At 39.1% G+C, this 15,894-nt stretch overlaps 1 long non-coding RNA gene across 7 annotated transcripts in view; it reads left to right on the forward strand.

Annotated features, from left to right (window-relative positions):
* Positions 1–15,894, forward strand: part of LOC119621742 (uncharacterized) — a 472,197-nt gene that overhangs the window by 137,990 nt on the left and 318,313 nt on the right. For all 7 annotated transcript variants that reach the window (XR_012093424.1, XR_012093427.1, XR_012093425.1 and 4 more), the window contains one exon: positions 7,640–7,755. This is a non-coding gene — a long non-coding RNA (uncharacterized lncRNA). The remainder of the gene's footprint in view (positions 1–7,639; positions 7,756–15,894) is intronic.

Consider the following 15,894-nt stretch of genomic DNA (forward strand, 5'->3'; position numbering starts at 1 on the left):
AACTTAATCTTCAAAAATTATTGTATAGTGAGTATTATTAACCACATTGAAAAATATGAAACTAAGCCTTGGAGAAGTTAAATAACTTGCACAAAGTTACTCAGCTCCTAGAAGCCATGCTTTTTGCCCTCAGTATATTTAATTCTACTAAGTTACACTAATAAGGGTCTCACTGGTGATTGTAGAGACATTAGAGACAGTGTCTCACTCTGTCACCCAGGCTGGAGTGCAGTGGCACAATCATAGCTCATTGTAGCCTTGGACTTCTGGGCTCAAGCAATCCTCCTAAGTAGCTAGGACAGTCCTAGCTACACCTGGCTAATTAAATTTATTTTATTTTATTTTATTTTATTTTATTTTATTTTATTTTATTTTATTTTTTTTGTAGGGATAGGGTTTCACTATGTTGTCTATCCTACACTCAAACTCCTGGCTCTCTATATATAGCTTATCTGAAACATAGGAACTTGAACTTCAAACTTTCTGAGACATACTAATACTGCTTTCTTTTGCATCATTTAAAAATTACTATCATTCTTCTTTGCAATATGTGTGATTTACTCAGGAGTGAGATACATTTATCAAGATATCCCTGAGCTAGAAATGGAAAAGTTGGGTGTCAGGCTGGCTTCCCAAAAGTGAATCCTTTTAGATGATAATTCTTATGCAGGTAAGTAATTAAGGACATGTCTCCAGGAGAACCCAATAATTTAATGAGCGAAGCCAGGGAAAGAAAGGGAATAAGCCTTGCAAAAGTGCTTTTTTTTTTTTTTTTTTTTGAGACAGGGCATCGCTCTGTCACCAGGCTTATATATATTTGTACATGTATACACACATATATATAATATTTAGGCTTATATATGTGTGTGTATGTTTATAATATATATGTATGCGTAAATATTAGAAGCTTAAATCAGAAGCTGGTAATTGTCACTGGAAACAACAGAGGGTTCAGTCCAGGTATTCTGCCCCCAAAATCACTCTTTGCTCTCCTGGGAGGGGAAAAGGGGAGTTGATACTGAGGGGAACGCTGAAAGGGCTTCATATGTGAGAAGCTATTGCCCTTGTCTCCCACTTCCTCTTAGGGCAGTGGTTTTCAAGGTGTGCCTATCTTAATCATATGAGAATATTTCTCTTTATTTTCAAAATATACAAACATGTGTGCCTCTACTGCAAATCTTTTGAATCATAACCGTGTGGGCCAGTGGAGAGGTGTAGATAAAAGTAGTATTAGCTTGTGCAAAGTTAATTTTTCTCATCTTTCTATTCTGAAAAAATTTAAACATACAAAAGAAGTTTAAAGAGGTAGTACACTGACACCCATATACCTACACCCACATCACTAATCTACATAATTCGGATTCAGAAACCCTCGGGTGATTCTGATGATGATTAATTACTGTAGGTCTTGAAACCTACATCCAATCAACTTTCTCTTGGGTTGGATCAGGGATAGAGAATGGCCTTGCATTGACCCACATCTCCGCAGTCGTAAGTGTGTCTTGGGATTATCTTTCTAGATGAGCCTGAGGACCAGCAACCTCTAGTGACTTCCTTTAGCCTGTTAGATATGTCTCTGAAATAGTCATGGAGAGGTTGTTGGGTTGTAACTGGCAACCGAACAAAAGTCATTTGCCCGTATTTGCCTTATTGATATTTCAAGAGCACATATTATTATGATCTTGAAATAGGTAATTAAACACAAATGTTGGATTATAAACCAATTTTTAAAAATTATGTGAAATGAAGAAACTGAAGCTTGGCCTGTTATGGGGGAAAAAAAAAAGTCCAAGTCAACTTTTTGAAAGATTCCAGAGCAATGGACTACTTTAGACTCATCTATCTGAGTGCCTGTATCCTTTTTTTGGGTCACAGAGCCCTTTAAAAATCTGATGAAAGTGCTAGATGTTCCCATTAGTGATTTGTATATAAACCATTTAGTTTATTTTGTATGTAAATTCAGGATGGATACTAAGAGAAATTTTTCATGAGTCTGCCGGTTTATAAGACACTTTTCTATACCTTCCTTCAGAAAGGAAGGTCCTGGTCTGTTGTGGGAGCCAAAATATGAATGAGGTCAAAAGATAGAATTAGTTAATGATATAGTATCAAGCTTTGGACTAAGATGTAAGTCTTCCACCAAATCATCCAGTTCAATTCTCTGGAAAACTGAGAGATGTAAAGTATGGCAGAAATATTTTATCTAATTTAAGTTGTCATTAAGAACCCTGTGCAGCATTAGGTTTACCACAATAGAATGCTTTTAGTTTATTAATTCAGAACTGTTTTCTTACCCAATAGGTCCCTTCTTATCAGGGAAGAAGTTTTTAAGCACCCAATATCTAAAGAAAGTCTATATTATTCTCATCATAAAGTCTTAATTTCACTTTTAGCAAATTTGACACCAGTATTTGTATTACTTGTTGATTTATTTGTATTTGACCACCTCCCCATAGAATTTAACCTCAATCAGGATAAAGACCTCGTTTACCTTGTATATTACTGTATCCTTAGTTTAGTGTACAGTGCCATACACAGTTAAAGGCTAAGAAATACATGATGAATGAATGAATGATGAATTTACAGAGTTTGTGGTAAGACCCAAGTTTATGTAATTTTCTTGAAAGCACTTTGGAAAGATATCTGAGAAATTAACGTTTGTAATAAGTTCTTCTCTTGATGATAATGATGAAGACCATTGTGATGAAGATGACAACATCAGCTGCCTTTGCAGCTGCTGTATGGTAAACTGAAGTGAGCAGACCAAAAGAAATACAGACACCAAAAGCACAACTTTAAATGATATCCTTTAATCTCTGGCTGCTGGGAAGAGCAGCCACAGATAATCTAGTTTGTGTGCCAGGATCCCAAAAGAGCTGACAAACTATAAGCAAGATTAACTTTTAAGAAAAGAAAGGTAAAGTCTCTGATAGCAACAGGTATTGTAAACAGTGGTCACTGTTGCTAATGAGAGAATGGGCTTGGTTTGTATCTGGGCCACAAAGACCTGCGCCTCTCCCACGCTTCCCAGTGAGTCTTGTGAAGCAGTCCTGACAATACTGGTGTCTTCCAAGGGGAAAATCCAGGAGGTCACACCCACCCATTTCTAGCTATTTTCTTTTATAGCTCTAGTTTACTAAGAAAGACATACAGAGACATTTAGTGTAATTATTGTTACTACCTTTTCTGCCATTAAAAATTGTTTTATATGACTTAAAAGTGTATACTGTGTAAATAAAACTTTTTCCACCTGTCTACTGTACTTGGCAAGTCTCGGTTTATTATTCGTTGAAATGTTCCCCTTAAGCATTAGGATATCTGCATATTTCTTGCTATTTATCCTTTCAAACAGAGCAAAACCTCAATTAAAAAAAATTAACTGGGTGTGGTATCTCATGCCTGTAATCTCAGGCTATCACTTGAACCCAGGAGTTCTAGACCAGCCTGGGCAACATAGTGAGACCCTGTCTCTACAAAAAAATACAAAAAGTTACCCAGGCATGGTGGCATTTGCCTATAATTCTAGTTACCTGGGAGATTGAGATGGGAGGATCACTTGAGCCTGGGAGGTCGAGGTGGCAGTGAGCCAAGATTGCAGCGCCAAAGTGAGACCCTATCTCCAAAAAACTAAAATGGATTTAGACGTGTGTGAAGTTCATGCTACAATTCAGTGTGACACTTTTATAACCAAATGAGTACCAATACCCTTATGAACACACATATATAAAGAAAAGAAAAGAAAGAGAGAAAGAAAAAGAAGAAAAACAAATGTGGTTAGAACTCGTTGTTTCATTTTACTCCGACTTGATTATTTCCCAGGCCCAAATCTAGAACTGGAAGAACTGGAAGGTGGTGGGCTTATTGTATCAGAGGTTAAGCTTGTGGCTTTTATTTCCTGCTCCAGCTAGAACCAAGATGTCCAAAGAGTATGTTTGGAAGGACTTTGTTTTGTTTTGTTTTGTTTTTTAATGATTTCTAGCTCTGTGTCTAGTCAGAGAATATGGGGGAGTTTGGACCAACTCCTGAAAACAACTTCAATGTAGAAAATCATGGAACGCAAGGTCCTGCTTCCACATACTTATTTTCCTGGAGTAGGGGGCAAGTTCTCGAAATAATTTTGTCTGTGAGATACAGATATTTCAGGGACATTTTCATAACCAGCTTCCTGCGGTAATTAGCTTCAGAGCTGGAGTATGCTAGAAACTACTGGGCCCTGGGCAGTGGTTAAATTAGGTGTGAACGTAAGCTGGGCTGATCTCCATTGTGTAGTTAAAAACCAAAGGTGGGCACAGAGAGAGTATTTGTTCTGCCCTTTCTTCACCCACTGCATTTTCATTTCCGCTTTCTCTACTCTAGAGGCCTAATAAAGGACTCTAACGTACGATATTCAACACAGCTTTAAAACATCCACGCAGAGTGCAAAATTGTAGTAGGAATTTGAGTTTTGTTTTTCTTTTGAGTTTAATATGACTTCCTAGGTTCAGCGTACTTTGTAATATATTTCTTAAACCGCAGGATCGTGAGGGCAAATTCCCTTGGGGGAAAGTGGCTCTGTGAGTTGATTAGCACCGTTTGCCTGCTTCCTAACCCTGTTCTGCTCAGGTATTAGTTGTTCAGACAGCAGAGCTCCAGTTCAGCTCTCCAGGTCTCGCGCTCCATTTTAATGCAAGCCAGTGATGCAAAGTCCCTGGCTTGGCCTGTCAGAACTTGATAGCTCTGTAAACACTGAAATCCTTGTTGCCATAACACCAGGAAAAATAATATGGGCTCCTGCATATAAATATAACGAAGGCCTTGGGGAATGGGAGCATTTCTAAATGACTTGAAGCTCTGTCACGGCATAATCTCTTATAAATAAATGTCAGTGTAGTCACTGAATGCAGACTGGATTTTTGCCTGACTACGGTGCTCAGCCTTCTAGACAATAGTTATGCTAAGGGATTATCTTTTAACATTGTGCAGTTATCTCCTTTGTTTGTTTTCTTTTTTCATTATTCACATAAGCCAAGGGAAATGAAAAGCATCTTATTTCAGGCAAAAAGGCCTGTGAATGATTAACTTGGGTTCCATGCATTGGGACTTTGCATAGCAACCCCTTGGCTTGCAATGACAAAAAAGCTCAAGGCAGAACAGCAGTCCAGGGACCTGAGACCAATGTTCTCAAATGAAGGTGGTGAGAAACAGATTAAGTATAAGCATTGTGTTTATGGGTAGACTTCTCTGTAGCTGGCCCATTTAATTTGGCATTGGTTTTACTGCACTTTTCTTGGTGAAGATGTGTTTTGCTGACCTTTACTCTTGCTTTTTGAATACATTTGAGAATTCAAGTGAAACTTGGCCATGATTATGGCTTAATGTGGTTTATGCCACCATATTTTATGGGTTCTCCCTAATACTATCCCAAATTGGGCTAACTCTGGCTAATTTTATATTAAAAAATGGAAATAACAGATCACTTCATAATAGCATGAAGGTTTAATTTTAGCTCAACTAAAACTTTGTTGGTAAATTTTGGCACTCTTGAAATTATATATAACACAAAGCATTATATGAAATAAAGATAAACAAATGGTGTGATTATATAATTCCAATTAAAAGCATATAAGTATGTAAAGAACCCACATTGTACAAATATTAAATCTGAAATCAATATCAATTCCATATCTTTTTATAGACATTTGATGCTTAAACGTTTATATAACAAGGTCCATTTAAACATTTGAGTTAAAAGAGTTAGAAGAAAATGAAGTATAAGCTAAGGATAGAAGAAACATTTGAGAATTTAGAAAAAAGCAGTATAGTTAAAATTGAGCCAAAATATTTAGGACACTTAAATTTAGACTGCAAGTCAATCCAGATGTTTATTTATTAATGTTAATAATGTTTCCAGTGTTGTTATAGAATGCTAAATCCCAGGGGTTCTGCTTCTAAGTTTAAAGACAAATGCAATGATCTTTATTCTTTTCCAGCTCTGTTTTAATTTTAGGAGCTTTTCTATAGCCATGATTTTCCCATAAATGTGTTTGCAAAATCTTGAGCAGCTCCTGATGTCTTGCAGAAAGTCTGAGTGAAACACTGCTCTAGCAAAGCTTTCCACGTTCTGCGTTGCTCGTCTTGCTTCCATGGCAATAAAGAGAGAAACTTGGCATAAGAATATAATCTGTTCCTGCCTGTTTCTCATCTGAAGTCATAAACCTCTGCCATCCCACCCAAGACTAGAATTTCAGCTGGCATGAAACAGCTGTCTGCTTACAGGTTTATTCCGGTAGTAACCAAAGACAAAACTATTTTAATTGAAGGCCCTAGGCTATTCTCCAAACCCTCACAATCTCTGGGTCATCCCCAAGAAGAAACCATTGAAGAAAAGGTACAAGTTACATTCTTTCTTATAGTTTTTGACAGTGTATATTTATGAAGTTGAGAACATTTTACCCTTCTAATTTGACTACATTGGATGCCATGGAGAAAAGGAGGGTCACAAACTCAAAAGCCCTGAGGGTGCAGGCACATAAGCTAAGTCAGCAGAAAGCAGGCTGTAGTGCATGGGAGGAGTGTCCTGTCCAAAGGGGCATCTGCTACTTTGCTTCACTTATTGCTACCATGTGGGTATGTGGAGGCCCAAGTTGCTAGATATTCTGATTTGTCAATAGAAGTTCTCAGTCCTGCTTTTTATGGGAATTCTGCATAGTTTTAAATGTTGACAATTATTTTGAATAAAAATCAAAACATTATGAATGTTAACCCAAACATGGCTCTGGGTTGGATGTCTGGGATTGCTTGGGTTCAACCCTTAGACTTTGCTCTTGATTCACTACCAGCAGACTTTGCATTTGTCAATTGCTTAGGTTCTGTAACTGTCAAGTGGCATAATTTATTTACACATTTTCCTTCTTACTCTGGTTAGTACTGTATAAAGAACACGAGTTTTGGAGTTGGGGAGAGATGTAGATTTTACTACTAGTTCCAGAGTTTACCAAATTGTGACTTCCAGCCTCTTAATTCCTTGAAAACCTCTTTTATGCCATGCAGAAATGAAAACCTATTTTACAGGAAGTTTGGAGGATTAAATAAACTAATAAGTAAAATACTTAGCCCAGCCCTGCAGGCACTCTTTGCATAGTGTTACCATTCTGATCACTACTATTAAGAACAAACAATACCATAAAGTGATCCTCTTTAGAAGACACAAGGACTCAAATCAGAAAGAGTTTCTCTCAGTATAGGGAGAAGAGCCTCTTTGTAGATCTAACATGCAATATAATACAAAAAAATTGTATCAAGAGCCATCTTCATGTTCTTAAAGAATTTTGGGATTTTGTTGCTAAAGAAGACCTTGAGGAAACAGAAACTCTGACAACTAGAAATGACAGAAACATCAATTTCATTGGAGACGTTAATATTTGGAACCATGACAAATGAATGCTTTCCTTGAAATACACTGTGACATGTTAAGAACGTAACTTGTTATGAAAATAAAACTAAAGACTATATCTGGAACTATGTTGTTAAGTAAAAGAATGTAGGCTAAATTTTTTTTCCTATCCATTTCTGTGGGATTATTTACTTTGGAAATAAATGGATGAAAGTCACTTAGAACATTTCCTGTTTCTTTTTTTTTTTTTTTTTTTTTTGTATCCAGGCAGATCTGCTGTTAGAGAAGAATTCTTCTGCCCTAACTGTGTCTCTGTGATCTGTGGATGAGGGTGGGAAAGGACCGCTCAATGAATTGGGGTGTACAAAATGGAGTTTGAGAAGGTAAGTGATGTTTTCTCCATGCTTGCGTTCAAAATTAGGTGCAATTAATTTTTTTTTTTTTAGACAGAGTTTCACCCTGTTGCCCAGGCTGGAGTGCAATGGTACAATCTCAGCTCACTGCAACCTCCACCTCCCAGGTTCAAATGATTCTCCTGCCTCAGTCTCCCAAGTAGCTGGGATTACAGGCACCCGCCACCACGCCCAGCTAATTTTCGTATTTTTAGTAGAGAAGGGGTTTCACCATGTTGGCCAGGCTAGTCTCGAACTCCTGACCTTGTGATCCATCCGCCTCGTTCTCCCAAAGTGCTGGGATTGCAGGCGTGAGCTACTGTGCATAGCCGCAAATTAAATCTTTAACATTCAAAGGAAGAGACTTTCTTCCTTCTTTCCTTTTCCTGGAACAATGGCAAGTAATAACAGAAAATAAATCAGTCTAACAAATTGTCCAGTGGTAAAAACAAAACAGGGTACTGATGTAATACGGTTCAGTGTATCTCGGGTCTTTCACATGACATGTCCTCTTGCTTTATAAGAGCTCTATGACAGTATGATGTTGAGTGGTGAGATTGTGTAATGGATTATTTGAAGTGTTCATTTATAAGCCATTCATATATTACTGACAAAACTCTTTTATTTTTAAAGCTTAATGGCAGTTAGTGCTGGTTATATAGGAGTCTGCCATAAACTCCATATCTATATATGGGAGTTTATTAAGTATTAACTCACAGGATCACAAGGTCCCACAATAGGCCGTTTGCCAGCTGAGGAGCAAGGAGAGCCAGTCCAAGTTCCAAAACTGAAGAACCTGGAATCTGATGTTTGAGGGTAGGAAGCATCCAGGATGGGAGAAAGATGTAGACTGGGAGGCTAGGCCAGGCTCTCTTTTCACATTTTTCTGCTTGCTTTATATTCTAGCCACACTGGCAGCTGATTAGATTGTGCTCACCAGATTAAGGGCGGGTCTGCCTTTCCCAGCCCACTGACTCAAATGTTAATCTCCTTTGGCAACACCCTTACAGACATGCCCAGGATCAATACTTTGTATCCTTCAATCCAATCAGGTTGATACTCAGTATTAACCATCACTGTAATGAATAATAATATCTCCATCTAGTGTGAGATAGGAACTATGCTAGGCACTTAAAAGACATTGCTTATAATACTCATCACCCTTTATGTGGTGATATGGTTTGGCTGTGTCCCCACCCATATCTCATCTTGATTGTACTCCCATTATTCCCACATGTTGTGGGAGGGACCCGGTGAGAGATAATTGAATCATGGGAGCAGTTTCCTCCATACTGTTCTCATGGTAGTGAATAAGTCTCATGAGATCTGTTGGTTTTAGCCATTTCCACTTTTGCCTCTTCCTCATTTTCTCCTTGACTGCTGCCATCCATGTCAGATGGGGCTTGCTCCTCCTTGCCTTCCACCATGATTGTGATGCTTCCCCATCCGTGTGGAACTGTAAGTCCAATTAAACCTCTTTCTTTTGTAAATTGCCCAGTCTCAGATATGTCTTTATCAACAGCATGATAACGGACTAATACATGTAGGTCTTCATGTCCATTATACAGATGGGGTTAATGGAGTCTCAGGTATAAATGGCTTCCCTCAGGGCATGTAGATAGTTACAGGAGGCTAGAATTGAACCAGATTTGTTGTTCTAGGCTCCTCTACTGTATACTTTCTCAAGTATTTTAGGGAATAATTTGTCTTACTTGTGGGACAAATGGATTACTTAGAAATCATCAGCAATGTCTGACAGACAGAAATCCAACAGCAAAAACAGAGGTAGAACAGGATCAGTTAACGCATATCAGAGGCAAAATTATTCAAGATCCCTTGCTATTTCTTAGCAGAGAAGGAAAGGTATTCGTCCCCTCTTGCTGACCGCATACATGACATGAAAGGAAATGGAAAAGAATTGAAAATAAAATGGCAATGATAAGGTATAGAATAAAGAGAGAATGGGATTGACAAGAGCATAAAGAAACTAGCTTCCCTTTCTCCTTTTCTCTCATGAACTCAGGCTCTTGAAAATGAATTAAGGGGACTGGGCATGGTGGCTCACGCCTGTAATCCCAGCACTTTGGGAGGCCAAAGTGGGTGGATCATGAGGTCAGGAGTTCAAGACCAGCCTGACCAACATGCTGAAACCCTGTCTCTACTAAAAATACACACACACACAAATTAGCTGGGCCTGATGGCACGCGCCTGTAATCCCAGCTACTCAGGAAGCTGGGGCAGGAGAATTGCTTGAACCCGAGAGGCAGAGGTTGCAGTGAGCAGAGATTGAGCTGCTGCACTCTAGCCTGGGCGACAGAGGGAGACTCTGTCTCAAAAAAAAAAAAAAAAAAAAAAAAAAAAAAAGAATTAAGGGCTACTAAATTTGATTGTAGAAAATGTCAATGACTAACAGTACCTGGCATCATAGACAAGACATGGTCATTCAATAAATGTGTGAATAAGTAAGATCTTTGGTAACTTTGTTTCCATTCTTTCTAAAGATTCAAATACTTTTTTCAATCCTGGTCCAGATGTCCCCATGTTATGAAGAGTATTAGATGATAAATAAATCAAAGGGCCATCCTGAGTACAAAAAGAAATTCTCATACCTTATTGCAGACAAATTAGCATAACAAAATGCCTCCACTCTTTCTTTTCCTTTGGAAAAAGGTTTTGGGTTGTTTACTCATGTGTCCATGTATTAGTCTATTCTCATGTTGCTATGAAGAAATACCCAAGACTGGGTAATTCATAAAGGAAAGAGGTTTAATTGACTCACAGTTCTACATGGCTGGGGAGGCCTCAGGACACTTACAATTATGGCAGAAGGTACCTCTTGACAGGGTGGCAGGAAAGAGAATGAGTGCTGAGCGAAGGAGGAAGCTCCTTATAAAACCATCAGATCTTGTGAGAACTCACTCACTATCATGAGAACAGCATGAGCAGCATGATGGTAACTGTCCCCATGGTTAAATTACCTCCCACTGGGTCCCTCCCGTGACATGTAGGGATTATGGGAACTACAATTCAAGATGAGATTTGGGTGGGAACACAGCCAAACCATATCATTCTACCCCTGGCTCCTCTCAAATCTCATGTCCTCACATTTCAAAACACAATCGTGCCTTTTCAACAGTCCCCCAAAGTATTCCAGCATTAACTCAAAAGTCGAAGTCCAAAGTCTCATCTAGGACAAGGTAAGTCCCTTCCACTTATGAGCCTGTAAAATTAGGAGCAAGTTAGTTACTTCTTAGATACAATGGGGTACAGGCATTGGGTAAATACATCCATTCCAAATGGGAGAAATTGTCCAAAACGAAGGGGCTACGGTCCCATGCAATTCCAAAACCCAACAGGGCAGTCATTAAGCCTTAAAAATTCCAAAATGATCTTCTTTGACTGCATGTCTCATATCTAGGGCATGCTGATGCAAGAGGTGGGCTCCTATGGCCTTGGGCAGCTCTGCTCCTGTGGCTTTGCAGGGTACAGCAGGGGGCCCAGGGCCTGGCCCATGAAACCATTTTTTTTCTCCTAGGCCTCTGGGCCTGTGATGGGAGGGGTTACCATGAAGGTCTCTGATGTGCCCTGGAGACATTTTCCCCATTGTCTTAACATTCAGCTCCTTGTTACTTATGCAAATTTCTGCAACAGGCTTGAATTTTTCCCCCAAAATTTTTTTTTTCGATTGCATCATCAGACTACAAATTTTCCAAACTATTATACTTTGCTTCCTCTTGAATGCTTTGCCACTTAGAAATTTCTTGTGCCCTAAATCATCTCTCTCAATCTCAAAGTTCCATAGATCTCTAGGGCAGAGGCAAAATGCTGCCAGTCTCTTTGCTAAAGCATAACAAGAGTTACCGTAGCTCCAGTTTCCAACAAGTTCCTCATCTCCATCTGAGACCACCTCACCCTGGACTTTATTGTCCATATTACTGTCAGCATTTTGGTTAAAGCGATTCAACAAGTCTCTAGGAAGTTCCAAACTTTCCCACATCTTCCTATCATCTGAACCCTCCAAGTCTCCAGGATGTTCCCAATTTTCCCACATTTTTCTGTCTTCTTCTGAGCCCTCCAAACTGTTCCATCCTCTACCTATTACCCAGTTCCAAAGTCGCTTCCACATTTTTTTGGCAACACCCTCACAGACATGCCCAGGATCAATACTTTTTGTCCTTCAATCTAATCAAGTTGACACTTAGTATTAACCATCACAGTAATGAATAATAATATCTCCATCTACTGTAAGACAGGAACTATGCTAGGCACTTAAAGGACATCTATCATAATGTGCCACAATCTGGCATTCGCTGCCTGGATCCCGATGGCATCATATAAGACATTCCTCTGTCCCTTGTATCTTTATAACAGTACTTCACTATCTGTGCTACCAATTTACTGTATTAGTCTGTTCTCACACTGCTATAAAGAGCTGCTCAAGACTGGGTAGTTAATAAAGGAAAGAGGTTTGATTGATTCACAGATCTACATGACTGGGGAGACCTCAGGAAACTTAGAAATAAGGCAGAAGGCACCTCTTCACAGACTGGCAGGAGAGAGAATGAGTGCTGAGTGAAGGGGGAAGTCCCTTATAAAACCATCAGATCTCATGAGAACTCACTCACTATCAGGAGAACAGCATGGCAAGCATGAGGGTAACCACCCCATGATTAAGTTACCTCCCTCCAGATCCCTTCCATGACACACGGGGATTATGGGAACTATAATTCAAGATGAGATTTGGGTGGGGACACAGCTAAACTATATCAGTCCATCTAAACAATTATTTTTGTTGTTACTTTAGAACATCCAGATGGGGCTCTGAAGAGTAAGGAAACCATATAAAGTTTGGTTCTATGAAGAGAAGCAAAGAGGGCAAGGTGAAATCACAGAAGGTCAAGTTTATCACTTATATTAGTTCACAGAGATGAAGTTCCAGGAACTGTACCTTCTTTATGGCTATAGATGTCACTATCTCAAGAATCATGTAGATGAGTAGTTCTGTTTCCCATCAAGTTCCTGAATCAGAATTGCTCAGGGGAGGGAAAGGCATATCTTTTTCACTTTATGAAGATTCCACAGGTAGTTCTGATGTGCAACCTAGGTCACATAGCTGACTTAGACCCTTTAGGTAATTCACTCCAGGTTTTTTCCTCATCCATTCCAAATGAACGTTCACTACTGCACGATTTTTACGTCAGGTACTCAGATCACAACAATGAGAATACAGCAAAGGGATTCTAAATAAAATAATATAAAATTCATGAAAATATGCTTCCCTCAAAAACATGGTGATTTTTGAACGAGATGCGATAAAATGGAAACAGAATCTTGAAAGTGCACATGTAATTAAGGTCAAAACAATAATGATATAATAGTTAGATCCCTGATCAAAATTCCAAAGAGAGGGATGTTTGAAAGTTCACCAAACTAATGTGCCTGATTTGACCCTCATGATTTTTCACCTAAGAGGTCAGGGATCCTGGCAACAGAGTTGCAAATAAGCTTGAAGCTTTAGAAAAAATAAAATTTCAGAGGGGGAAGGATGACGAGGGGAAGAGAGAGAGGGAGGGAGAAGAGGCACCACCATGATGTAAAGTGAAGAATATCCTGGGGAAATAAAAGGAAGACCTCTATTGAAAAGAACAGCAAAGAACGTCAGAGTAACTAAGAATGAACCAATAAATGTGGGATGCTCCTGAGATGCTGGGGCATATGACCAAAGGACAGTTATGATAGAAGCTGAGCAAGTGACCTTAAGGCCAAAGCAGAGAAGGACCCAACACTTCCAGGAAGTGGACTGAGAACTCAATCTGCAGCAGTAAGTGAAAATAGAAGAAACTAGTGAAGATAGATGCCCCCAAGGGGCAAGGCTAGGAGAGTTGCCTGTGATAAGAAATGATATTAACCCAGAGAGGGCTTAGAGGAGGCTGATGCTCAATCCTCAAAAAGCCAAGTAACAGGACACTATATCCTTGCAACTCCACTCATCATTTTAGGATACAGCTTTTATCCTAAAAGCCCTTTTTCATTGTAGTAAGAATAGTGGTCCACTTGAAAAAACTACACATCCAGCTCCCAGTAGATGCTCTGGGTATGATGAATGGCCAGATGGAAGAAAGGGGAAAGGTCAGGGGCATAGTCTTTGGGAGAGAAAACCACCCCCTTTTGTCATCAGATCGCTACTGGAACTTTGCAGGGGAAAGATTATCTGGGATGTAAGTCAGAGGTCGTGTATCAGAGATGGAAACCTCCAGGTCCAGAGTTCACAGGACAGAATTGTGGGAAGATAAGAGGGCGTATACATGACATTTGGAGAGGATGAGTGTCAAATAACTTGATAGAGATAATCTGCAGTGGAAGGGCTGCAGTACCACCAGAACAAGGGTGGAGTACAAACAGAAAATAGGAAGAAGAGCCTGGGGAAAAACAGAATCCAGAAAGCACTTTGGAGAAAAGAAAACTCAATATGAGGCTTAATGCCTAAAAGCAAACTAAAGACTAATCAGAGACTTCTTGAAAGGACACCTCAGGAAGATGCCAGCTGAGGTGGTGGCTGAGGAGGCATCCAGTTGCTCTGCCACTCTTCTGACCCAAAGTGGAATAGAAGGTCTGGGGTTATGCAGGTAAAGATCCCTTACACATTCTGGAATCTCAGAGTAAGTATCAGCCTAGACCTGGGGAAGGAGGGAGGTGAGACTAGGTCAGAATTCTAAGAAATGCAGCCTCTTTGGGATACAAAATAAAAGTAGTACAAGAGAGCTCCTGTGGAACTTTTTAAATACTCAAGACTGTTGACAAGTTGGGACAATTCTGTGACAGAGTTCATAAGATAGAAAGTTTATGTTTACATTTAGCTAACTTGATGTGTTGGACTGTGGCTGGGGTGAAGGAGGGAAAGACACTTAGGAAGACCAAGAAGAAATGAAAGGCCATAACCCAAAAGGTATAAGTCCAGGAAGAGAAATTTTCCCCTTACTGGCCATGAGAGGACCACGTAAATGAATCCAGGCTTAGTGAAATGGGAGCACCATAAGAGAAGTCTCTTCTGTGGTATTATGGTCTTGACAACAAAAATATTTTAAATAAATTGGTTAAAGAGCATAAGAAATTGTGTAAGCATTAAGGAAAAAGTATAACTAGCTTCTATTTGGCTTCATATAAGGATATAACATAAAATATTTTTCAAAAACTAGTACAAAATACATTGAAATACTATTTGAATATCATTGGTGTTTTCCGGTGGAAAGAGAAATTTACATTGAAAATGCCAACTTTACAAAATAAAGAAGTGTTTAGAACTGTTCATCATTACAGGTAGGCATGCTCTATCAGATAGTATATCTTGAGCAAGAAGACTTTATGGTGATTTGAATCAACAGAACACCATATTGTGTTCAAAAAAGGTGCTCAATATGTGTTTGAGTGGATAAAATGAGTATATGTTGAGTAAACAAATTAAAGAATAAATTAAATACATAGTTGTGTATTCCACTTGGGAAGTCTTTTTCCAGGGATGAGTTAGCTGCCCTTCCAGGGGCTCCCATACTATCATGTGTATCTCCTCTCCTCTCCTCTCCTCTCCTCTCCTCTCCTCTCCTCTCCTCTCCTCTCCTCTCCTCTCCTCTCCTCTCCTGTCCTATCCTATCCTACTTTATGCTATGTTCCCTAATAAACTGTAAGCTACTTGAGGTTAGGAACTAGTTCTTATTCTTCATAATAACTGTAGCCCTGATCATAGTGCCCTGCACATGGTAGATATTCAAGAAATAGTTGTATAAATGAATGACATTTAAGCTTAAGCCAAGTGCTAAATTAGCATTATACCTGGGAGATTAAGAGGGGTTAATATTTTGGGGGGTAATACTGGAATGTTTTTTAGAAAGTCCACAAAGGAGCTATGATAAGAGAGAAGCAGAGGAACAATTTGGACAGTGTTATTATTTTAATTTGACCATATATTTGGAATGGAAAGTGGATTGTAATGATTTAGAGCAAAGAATTCCTTTGTTGGAAATGAAAGGCTGGAAAATGAAGCATGGAGACATACTTCTTATTGAAAACACAGCAGGGGAATGTCCTTCCACCTAAAATCATTCGGACTGTCAGATTAAACATACATTATTTCTT

Source organism: Chlorocebus sabaeus, chromosome 7 (assembly GCF_047675955.1).
Source record: "Chlorocebus sabaeus isolate Y175 chromosome 7, mChlSab1.0.hap1, whole genome shotgun sequence".
Lineage (NCBI taxonomy): Eukaryota > Metazoa > Chordata > Mammalia > Primates > Cercopithecidae > Chlorocebus > Chlorocebus sabaeus.